The following is a 12,014-nucleotide window of genomic DNA, read 5'->3' as shown; positions in this document are numbered from 1 at the left end:
ACATCTAACTTATGGAGGTTATCTGACCTTTAAAACACATTACATAGCAGCAAATGGTATAACATAAAAAAAATAGTTATTATTGCTCAGTACCTCTTCAATCCCCAACTGATCCAGCTCTATAACGCTCTAAGAGTCCACCAAAACTTTCTTCAAAAGTAACAGGCACATGAGCATTCCCATGCTCTTCTACAGCCATCATGGTTTCCATCACTGAATGGTGCTGCAGGTATTGTGACATGTGATTGCTGAGGCCACTGATCAGTGGCCTGCAATGGCCCATCCAGCCAAAGCCCAAAAGGGCCGCTAAGGTTTTTTTTTTTTTTTTTTTTCCAGTTTACTCAATTGCCATTCAATTATCACAAAGTTACTACAACAAAACAATCTATTTCTACTGTAATATTATTATCAGCCCTTTGCATACACAGGCAATAAGGAACTTTCTGTACCTACCACAGAATAAATTCTTACTCCACAAATATAGGCCTTGGGGTCAGCCTTAGTTGTGTAAACTATTGTGTATCTATTATGAAATATAGTGTGGTATTGAGCGGTCATTACTAAATGTAATGGTGTTTGCTAGGTAAGTTTCAGAATATTATGCTGGACTATAAAGGGCCATCAGTTGTACCCTAAAATTCCATTATCTTTCTCACAGAAATATTTCATTATAGGGTTGCTTATAGTGTCATGTATTTTTTATATAGACGGCTTAATGGAAAACATGTTTTTAGATATCTGATATTGGGAGAGCCTTGGCTAATGCTCATGTCCATTCTTTTAGCCTGATGTACCAATATATAATGGTGAGTTTAATGTGCTTGAAAAATACATATTCTTTATTTACTGTAGTTACATTAGCAGAAATGTCATTATTTTCAGAGGGATACATTTTTTTTTATTATTCTATACAGATGGCCGTCACGTACATATTACATTACTTCTGCCATATTTGGCTCTCTTCCGTTGCTTAGATCTTGGAATGTATACTTTGCTTCCTATGAACCCCTTGAATATGTTGTAAAGGAGAAGGAGGCATCTGTAATGTGCAGTTGTTTAGTGGCAGAGAGATGTTTTGCCATATAATGGCTTGTAGAAAGGTCAGCAAGCAAAATTGAACATGTGGGCTCATGCCTATCCATCAGTTTTTATTATATCTGCCTACCAACAATGTTAATGCATGATTTAGTCTGAGACATAGACTTGTATTGCATGACGTTAGGTGGAGTGAAATAACTTTTTTGGGTTGATGTTGTATATGCAAGCATGCTCTGATCATTTTATGCTTGTGTGGTGTTGATTTTGAGGTCATTAGTATGAAGGGTCGTGGTGTGGAGACAATTCTAAATCCCTAAATTAGATGGGGTTTGATTATTTATGTGACTTATGTGTGTAATATATAAGATATATATGTATGTATAAATATATATTTGATTTGGTGTTTTTTTTGTTTTAGTGTGCAGCCACATTTTATTTTTTTGTTTGTTTGTTTCAGAAGCTATTTCTTAGAGCATACGGTGCGTTTGTTTTCAAGAGTTGGCTTTCTTTTCTTTTGACCCACATAATTGTGGATGGTGGTTTTATCAAAACATGGTTTAAAATGAACATTCCCACCCTAATATTTTCAGTCCGTAACTTTTACTTTTATCATGTGGGTATAAGATTCAATATTTGATGTTGTCCAGTAAATAATATTTGGTTAAATTCAGCAAGGAAAGGTTTGCTGTAATTTTTATGGCATGCTCTTCACTTATAGTGTATGCAAGTTTGACTTTTTATAGTAGATCCAGTATAAGCCTTAATATTAAGACACACTCCAGGCCTGTTCTGCTTATTTCTGCTTCTGTTGCATAGCGATATGTTCAGTGATGTATTTCCTAGTGTCAGCATCTGATATATTGAGTAAAGACCGTGATTCTCTGTAATGGATCAGATCTGGTGGCATACCAGGAGCACACTATAACAGATGAGGAATACTCATCTGAATTTTCTTTGGGAAATGTTTGTTGCCTTTGTACAGGTGACATAATTAACATGAAACAGTTGTCTGGTTTACAAAACCTGTTTTCAAATATCCGAATATGTAATTGTAAGGTGAAAGGGAATTACCATTTATGGCATATCTGTAGGATATTTTACAACCTTCACGAACCCCAATTCTTGGCATTTCTTAATAGGCACCCCTAAACTGATTTCAGTACAATTTTTTTTTCTCTAGCCCCCCCTCCCGAACCATCAATGCTGTTAGTTTTTGGTGCCTGATATGCTACTTAGTTTCTGTACCATCAGGAAGGCAGTGTAAGGTAGGAGCAGGAAAGGGATGTGATTCAGAGACGGCCATTGTCAAAGCTCAGAATCGCACCCCTTGCCAGCATTGACACTGGCAGTGTGTCTGAAGCTGCTTTCCTGACAGTACGGAGACTAGAGAAACGGAGACTAGAGAAACAAATCCAACTATACAGGAATCCGTGGGTCAGCAGCTATTAAAAGATGCCAGAACCTGGACTTGGTGGAGGTGCTTTTAGGTCCTCTTTAGGGTCCATTCAAACAGAGGAATTTGTGTGTGGAATCTGCATCAGAATCAGCGTGGAAAAAAAAGCCTCCAATTGACTTCAATGGATTCCGTTTTCCCTGTGGAACCCATTGAAATCAATGGGAGGCTTTTTTTTCCCATTGATTTCAATGGTTTTTCCACGCTGATTCTGCCGCAGACTCCGCGGCAGAATCAGCGCCAAATTCCTCCGTGTGAATGGACCCTTAAAGGCAACCACTTATGTCCATGTAGATGTGTCTTTTAGTACAGCTGAACCCCCATTCACTTGATCAAGCTACAAAACCAAACCCAGTCCAAGGATAAATGTGGCACTGTGTTTTGGTAACAAGCAGGTATTTTTTCCCGATGGCATGACAATCCCTATACCATACCCATGGGACCAAACTTTAATACAAGTATTTCTATAATAGAAAGAAATCATTACTGTTTCTCCCTTTATTAGACATTAAGTGATAAGTATCAAACCCAGTAAATGGTGGTCAGTGGACACAGCAGAATAGGTTGTCTATTGAAGTTTAATTCTGGGCAAAAATACTCACTTTTCAGAAATTTGTAATGAGTAGATTTCAAAGGACAGATCTAAATTCCTGAAGCAGATATACATAAGTTTCAAATTCTCATGGTATCTTTAGCGCCTGCCATAGTACATGTTTGTGCGATCAATTTTAATGGCAAATGTGTAAGTTATAAGCAACTAAATCTCTAGTTTGATGTTGTTGGTATAAGTGAGGCAATAATACTGTGTAACTACTTTATGTATCTTCTATATCCATAATCCATGATGTCCTTGAATGTATAGTACCCAACACTGGATATTTAGTTGTGAGCAGAAAACCTACAGTCAATATTCTAATAAAGAGCACATGGAAAATCAGGGATTTGCCTTTAAACTAGAGCTGACCACCTAAGTCTTAGTATGTATTACATGATAACAAATGCATGTATATCTGATGAGTTAGGTGTTATTCAGTCGTGTTTTATACAGACGTGTAATGTCCATGTTCAAACCCATCGATTTTAATGGATATGTGCAGGCATCCCCCTTATTTTTTTATTTTTAAAGAACCAGTGGTTTGTTTTGCAGGCCATGCCTTTAAAGTCTATGTGCCCTTGATCACAGACAGCACATAGACTTTTTGATGTAAAAAAAAGTCTATGAAAAAGAAAATTGATATCTGTCTGTGAAAACCCAAAAATGTCTAACATGGACATCACTTGTGTGTATAAAACAGATGTGTATATAAACCCTTAGGAACATTTATACACTTGAAACCTATTGCATTAATGAATAATTGAATTTATGGAACTTTGAAAGATATAAGAAGGCGATAGATAAATGTACCAACAGTTTACATTGGCTTTTCACATTATACCATGGTGAATGTGTGATATACAGCCCTGTATTGAATGGCACTGATGCTTCCCTATGTTCCATATGTTTAGTTTTACTGTTTTCGAATGTTTTCAGAGTAGACTGATAGTAATATTCTTAACTGAACATTCTGAGAGTATTCACATCTTTTTTTGGGTTCTAGATAATGTAACTAATTTGTATCTTTTTATATATTCTTGGGCTTGATGCAAGATTAATATTTTAAAGGACCAAAGTTTATGTGCCTTCAGTAATCCAGATTTCATTGTTTGTCCTTACATTGATCCACAATACCATTTCACATTCATTCCTCGCTAAGGTTGAAGACTACAAGTTCATAACCAGGTAAAAAATTGAAGGCCCTGGTACATGCCTGTACGCTTAATGAAGAACCTCAGCGGGTTGCCTGGAAATATGTAGTGGTTGCCAAGTTGCATTCTCATACAACTAATAAGCAGCTATGCCTTTGTTTTGGTGTAGTCAAGATCATTCTTCATGCTTTAAGGGCATCTTTTGCTACCCCTTTGAGGACCCATTAGGTAGTGACAGACATGTTGACTTCAACATTGTATCTGTTATATGCACCTGTTGTGTGGGATGTTCCAGTTTAGTAAATGTACTTTCTTTATTGCATGGTGAGAAGGTATCCCTCACCTTCCAGCTGCTGATGGAGGTGATATAAGGTTTGCTTAGCTAGTGCATATTATTGAAATGACGACTTTAGCATAAGCGATGCAGTGTCCTTTTCTCATAGCTGCCACAACAGGCATGTATAACAGAGAAAAATCTGTGCGGCTGTTGCTGTCTTATGCTCTCCTAAAATAATTAATGCAGATTTCTTTAATGGAAGGTCATAAGTGAGATTTCATAGCTTAAGTCTTCATGCATACAGCCGATTTCATATTAAGAGTGTCTTTTGTTTTGTAACCGAAGGCACCCCGGATGACATGCAAGTATTGTCTGTTTTACATTGATTTAAAATGGCGACTAAGATCTGTGAAAATGGATCTCTATAGAACATGCTGTAAAATTTTCAGAATGGAACATTGGAAGAGACTCTGAATAGAAAATTGATTGTATCCAGGAAGCCTTAGTCACATATGTTGTGGTATTTCTAAATACATGTTGCATTCACTCTCAAAATAACTTGTTTTGAATGGGGGGGGGGGGGGCGGGGGGTGTTGTATATTGTACATTTTGTTTTCAAGCCCACAGTAGCACAAGTAACAAGTGCATTTCTGTACTGTATCTAGAATGTCACCTCATTGCTCTGACCAAAGATGTCTGTCCTGGTATTACTAAGACATTCAATGGTTGTTTTGGTTACATTTTTACTGTTATTCAGAAACAAAAAGTGGCCTTTTTAAACTCCTTTTCTCCGTTTTTTGTGATCAAAATTTCACATAACCTGGGACAGTAGATGGCTATTTACAGTACTGTATTTGAGAGATTATGGGGCCAGTGGCATTTTAGTTTGTTCTGCCTTTTTCCTTTGTCACACCCTTTCGTCAAACCAAGAATGTTCATCTAACGTACAAAAATGCTGTAAATATTTGTAACAACTTTTTTTTTTTTTTTATCTAGGCAAAAATGTGGTTTTTGGGAACAATTTAAAGTATAAAGTGCTTTTATATGAAAAAGAATCACTTGTCTTGTATATTTTGATAAGCAACAGTACCAGCTTTACTTGTGACAATGCAGATTGTGGGGGGCAGTAAGATTTCATGTATATTATCATAACCTGTTATGACATGGAAAGTGAAGATAAAATTAAAGAAACCATTATTTTCTAACTGTGTATTGCATGGTTAATTCATATTTCTGTATTCTGTAACACTTTTTTGAGTTTATGTATTTACTGAAATCTACTCAAATATCTATACTTACTCTTTCCTTAACAACTCTAGCTGTTTGTAGCATGCCGTTAATAAATGTCATTACACCTATATTCTTCTAATTTTCCTGCATTCTTGTTTCCTGTATTGGAATGTTTCTTGCTTTTATTTGTGAAGCTAATATTGTCCTTTTATTTCATTACCTTTGTTTGTTTAGATGTGGTCATTAATATGACTGTTATTTTACCTGTTTTAGACTTAGGAGTGCACCCAGTATTGCACTCAGATTTTTTTTATTTTTGTTTCTTTCATTGAAGAATGATCAAACATGTGGCAAAGGACTCTTTCCTTCTTAAGGCTAAGGATCCGCGTTTCAAAAAGCAATTGGATTTTTTTTTTTTTGGCAAATTTTGCTGCGATTTTTTTTTTTTTTTTTTTAACCAAAAGTCAAGAGTAGATTTAACAGAAGGGAAACATCGAAGTGTTTCCTTTATAGTTTCCATTCCTTTTCAAGCCGCTCCCGACTTTGGTTCAAAAAACTGTGAAAAAATATGCAACAAATAAAACACTGAACTTCCACAACATGGGACCTTAGCCTAAGGCTTCTTGCAGATGACCGTAGCTGTGATCAGTGTGCTATCCATATATTTCACGGATAGCACACTGACCCATCCATTTCTATGGGCCCGTACACTTAATCATGAATTACAAGGTCACGTGTGTGGGTCGACAGTCCGGGCCGCAAAATATAGAACAGTTCTTATTCCTGTCCTATTCATTTAATGAAAGGGGCCACGGAAGCATGGGCAGCACATGGGTGACATCTGCTTGTCCCCCGTGCCCCACCCGTGCCTTTAATGCACTGCTGGCCAGAAGCATATGATGGCATGCAACAGGTCTAAGAGAGAAAAGGTCTGTGATGCCGGCCGGCCGCCGGCAAAGTCAGCGTCACAGGTGTTTCCATTCATTTCTATGGGTGCGTGCTGTTTGGATCGGCTGATCCGAACAGTTTTCGCTCATCTCTAGAGAAGATCCTTTTAACTTGAGAACAGGTGAGAATTTTTTGTGGTGAATTGTTTGTTTTGTGATAAGATTTACAGGAAACCTATAAAATAAGCTAGCAACAATAAAGGGGCGATAAAGACACAAACACCACTGATTAAATTTGATCTGAAAGAACCACCTTCTTCAAGGTTTAAACCTAGATCTGCAATCATGTCGCACATTAAGTGGATCCCAAGATCTTTTAAAGGGCGTCTGTCAGCAGTAAATTAGCTAAAACCTCCTCACAGTATCTTGCAGAGGTGATTCTACAGTTTCCTGTTGTACATCTTTGGAGCAAGTAAGGCAGCTTTATTGATGCACAAATGAGGAGTAAAGTACTGTAAACACTGTACACTGTAAAACTGAGATCAAAGCCTAACCAAGCTAAGACACACCCCTAGTGCACTTTTTCCTTCATCTGCATATAAATAAATAACAGCATCATAAAGATAGTATGTTGTTTATGCCACATGGTAAATGGCATAAAAATACATTTTAAAAATCAATTAATAAATAAATCACCCCCTCAATAAAAAGTTACCCAGTACGATATACATAGCCCAAAATGCAACTGCAACTTGTCTCATACAGCTAAACGGAATCCAAAAGTTTCCAGTTATGACACCTGGAACACAGAGGGGAAAAAGTCTTTAAAGCTGGTGTCCCATGTGACGGAAATCCCATCCCCACTTAGCGGTAAAATACGCATTGTGAAAATGCTGCAATTTTCAAAACCATTGCGGTCTTGGAAATCGCAGAATGTCAGTTATACCTATGGAAGTGCCAGGGTTTCCCAATAGGTATAAATTAAAGCAGAAAGTCTGCAGAGGAAACTTCTGCGAACCTTCTGTGCAAAGTGCTGCGGGAAAAACCACGATGCGTTGCCACTGTGGTTTTTCCCGCGGTGCTATATTTTGCTATGGGATGCCACGTAGGGCCTTAGTCTTAATTGGTATTCTTATATACTGCTAATTAATGTAAATTCAACAAAATTTAACAGCTCTCCTGGCAGAACAATCAGTTCAGCTAATTGCAGTTTGCAGATAAAGGTTTCAGGAGTTTCTGTTAACTCTCTATGTAAGCACACAGATAACACCGAGTCCTTTTCTGTAGAAGTATGGTAAATGTTCTATACAAACCTGTGTAATATAATTTACATTTACTGTGCATATTATTTGATCTGCACTTATATTAGATATCTAGTAATCTTAATAAATAATGCTTTTTGGTAAAGGCAATATCTGTATATAGTGAGGTACTTCAGTGTCCTGTTTGTTAAACAGTCACAGACTGCCCACCAATTTGCTGAAGAATGCAGGAATTGATAAGAGACAGCAGGAAAAGCTGCTTAGAGAAGGAGATAGGAAAACATCTTTGAGGGTCCATTCACAGTTTTTTTTTTTTTTTTTTACGCTGAATCCGCATCAGAAGTCAATGGGAGGATTTTTTCGGCATGGATTCTGATGCGAATGCAGCGTCAAAATCAGCACCAAAAATCTCTGTGTGAATGGACCCTAAGACTAAAATTTATTTCACTAAGGGGTTAAAATGCACTTATATTACTTGGGTCATCCACCAACTATACTTACCTGAGAGAGAAATTCAAAATTTACAAAAAGTGACATTATAAGGACAGATTTTTCCAATTTTAATGGGACTGTTAAGAGGTTAATAACCACAATATCTCATGGTAATTAATGAGGAAATGCAATATTTGGTGCAATGAAGTAATTGGTGGACCAGTATTACCAAGTCTGAGAAAAACTTTTATACCAAGATTACACTCTTAAGCCTTAAGTGATTGGCCCGCTTTTAGGCCTTTATGAACAAACCTCTTTTTGCATTTTTACGTTGTCACATACCTGGACCTACAACTTTTTTATTTTTCCATGAATATAACTGTGAGAGGTACCTTTTGGGATAGATATACCTCATTTATTAACTTTATTAGCTTTTTCTGGGAAGGAATAGAAAAAAAATAAATCTCATAATATACATTGGGTCAATACATTTAAATTGATGCCAAATTTGTAGTTTGTTTTTTTTTTAGTTTTTTTTTAAAGTTTACTACTTTTGCAAAGCTAAAAGTAATACTTTTTTCCACATTCCAACACCCATAACATAATTATAATTCCAAAGAGAGTATCCCCGGGAACCCAGCTCTTCCTGAGCACTCATCCAGACCCTGGACTGCTTTAGCTAGCATCCTCTTCGGACCAGTTCGCCACGAGCAGTGCTGGCTCCAGGTCTGTGTGGGCCCTTGGGTGACAGAGCCTCAGTGGGCTCCTTTTGGAGCAACTCATGTGCACCACAGTAACAAAAAACAATCAGAATTGGGTGTTTTTTCGCTAAGGCAGACCTAACTGAGTGGATTATAATACAGTCCATTCTATACAAGTAAGAGGGTGTTCACACTTGCGCCCGTGTGTGCCCTATCATTCCACAGGGTATCTGTCATCAGCCCCGGCGAAATTGGACAGGGGACGGCTGAATAGGTTTTTGAATGGGTTTTTAAAGGTAACCACCGGTGTCCGCTGCAGACTCTCTGCGGGAAAACTGTTTTTTTTTGGCCGGACACAGTGTCTTGCATGTTCAACTTTGTGTCCGGCCAAATAAAATGGAATGACGGATACAGGGTGCACACGGGTGCAAGTGTGAACAACTAAAACAGTGATCCGGCGCTGACAGAACAACAGAGAGCCCAGCGCAGATGTGAACTTAGCTAATGAGTTTTCAATTCATTTTACACTTACAATTTTTATCAGGCTTCATCATTTACATATATAGCAAGAATTTTGGGAAATCTAGTGCTGATCATCCTGATAAATATAAAGCAAAACTGCAGTAAATACTGACAGCATAGGATAGCAAAATTATATGAAATTCTGGTTCAAGTTTTGGATATCATGGGGAATATGTATTAGTGAATACGGTACACAGACAAATGTGTATGCAGACACACACCCACCCACCATGTATACACATACAGACAGATCATGTACACAAAGACACAAGTCAGAATATGTGTGACCAACCGTACTGGGATACATAAATGACACCTCCCTTCCACAGCCTAACATTGAATACAGAGACATATGTTGGGTAAAATTGTGGGGATCGGCTACAGCTTTATTAAATAATGATGAACATATAAGCAGAACCTTGCTACCCCATGACCACTTGCATGACGTGTCACCAAATGCCATCCACCACGTCCACGGTGTGCATGTGTCCGATGTTCCACGGGTGACACGTTTGTACTCCTCTCTACCACTGAAAGGGTCAAGGATATGCCATTATGCCGCTGTAACACCTGAGAACAAGATAAAAAAAAAAAAAAAACACAAACCAGAAAAACAAACTTGTAAACCAAAATGGTCTGGGAGGGTGGGAAACAGCCTATTGTCAGCGTGTGTGTTTCTGTGTGTGTGTGTCTCTCAGTAATCTAGGGGCAGAGCTGGAAGGGGAACGTTATACTGGGAGCAAAAATGAAGGGGGGGGCATGAAACTAGGGCCACAGATGGAAGGGGAACATGAAACTGGGGGCAGAGATGAGGGGGAGCATGAAAATGAGGGCAGATGGAGGGGGGACATGAGACTGGTGTAGATGAAGGGGGATATGAAACTGGGGGAGATGAATCTAGGGACAGATGGAGGGGGACATGAAACTGGGGTCAAATGGAGGGGAAACATGAAACTGGGAGCAGAGATGAGGGGGAACATGAAACTGGGTGCAGATGGAGGGGGACATGAAACTGGGGGCAAATGAAGTGGGACATGAAACTGGGGGCAGATGGAGGGGGATATGAAACCGGAGGGAGATGGAGGGGGGACATGAAACTGGGGCAGATGGAAGGGAACATGAAACTGGTGGAAGAGATGAGGGGGAGCATGAAACGGGGGCAGATGGAGGGGAACATGAAACTGGGGGAAGAGATGAGGGGGAGCATGAAAATGGGGGCAGATAGAGGAGATATGAAAATGGGGCAGATAGAGAGGGAAGATGAAACTGGGGCAGATGGAGGGGGGACATGAAACTGGGAGCAGATGGAAGAGGTACATGAAACTGGGGGCAGATGGAGGGTGGACATAAAATGGGGCAGATGAAGGGGGATATGAAACTGGGGGGACATGAAACTGGGCAGATGGAGGGAGGACATGAAACTGGAGGAAGATGGAAGAGGAACATGAAACTGGGGGAAGAGATGAGGGGGAGCATGAAAATGGGACTATAGGAAAAAGCAACTGTCAGAAAACCACAAAAAATCACCGATATATAAAACAATAAGATTTATTTGTCATAAATATAAAATCACAATCCAATAAATTAGCAGGGCAAATAGATGGAATATATGCCAGAGACACAATAAGACACTTTGGAGAAAAAGACAGATAAATCTAACAGGTGCTGACACAGATGGTAACAATATTACTCAGTAACCAAAAGGTATGTAGTATCATATATCAATTGTGAACCAGAATGGGTTAATACAAAGGTAAGTGGATATAAATGGATATAAATTCCAACTAGTCCAAAGAATAGAACAATGGGGGAGAGATTATCAAAGTATAATACTTATCTATCTATGCACGAATAAATAAACCCCCCATATATCTCCCCATGGATTGTTCACCTAAATAGCTTCTACCCTCTAGTGAATAACTAGTCACATCCTTCTGGTCTAAACAAAATCAACAAAAGTTTAGATAAGGTTACCTGAAGTCATATTGAGCAGCACAGCAGACCTGAATAGATCCAAGGAATATATAAAACGCACCCCAACGCGTTTCGCCGTAGAAGGCTTCGTCAGGAGGTGTGGATAGAACAGCAGACCCCATATTTATATGAAGCTGGATGAGGACCGATAGCGTGCACCTGCAATGATGACGTTCCGTGGAGCCGAGCGGCGCCCGCGCGCATGCGCCGGCAACATCAAATGACGTGCCGGTCACATGACCGCAACACACCCTCGGATCACATGACCGGGAGGCCAGCGCATCACAGGAGTACGCATCTCATCAGGAAACTGTGAGTATCGATAGATATATATACATTTAAAAAGAGAGTGCCGGTCACATGACCACGGCGCACCCTAGGATCACATGACCGGAAGGCCAGCGCATCACGAGAGTATGCATCTCATTAAGAAACTGTAAGTATCGATGTAATATATATGGATTCAAAGAAGGAGTTTGAGAAGAAGCTCAA

The sequence above is a fragment of the Leptodactylus fuscus genome, chromosome 1 (genome assembly GCF_031893055.1).
Source record: "Leptodactylus fuscus isolate aLepFus1 chromosome 1, aLepFus1.hap2, whole genome shotgun sequence".
In the NCBI taxonomy this organism is placed as follows: Eukaryota; Metazoa; Chordata; class Amphibia; order Anura; family Leptodactylidae; genus Leptodactylus; species Leptodactylus fuscus.
The sequence above is the reverse complement of the archived record's forward strand: the minus strand, read 5'-3'. Positions refer to the sequence as shown.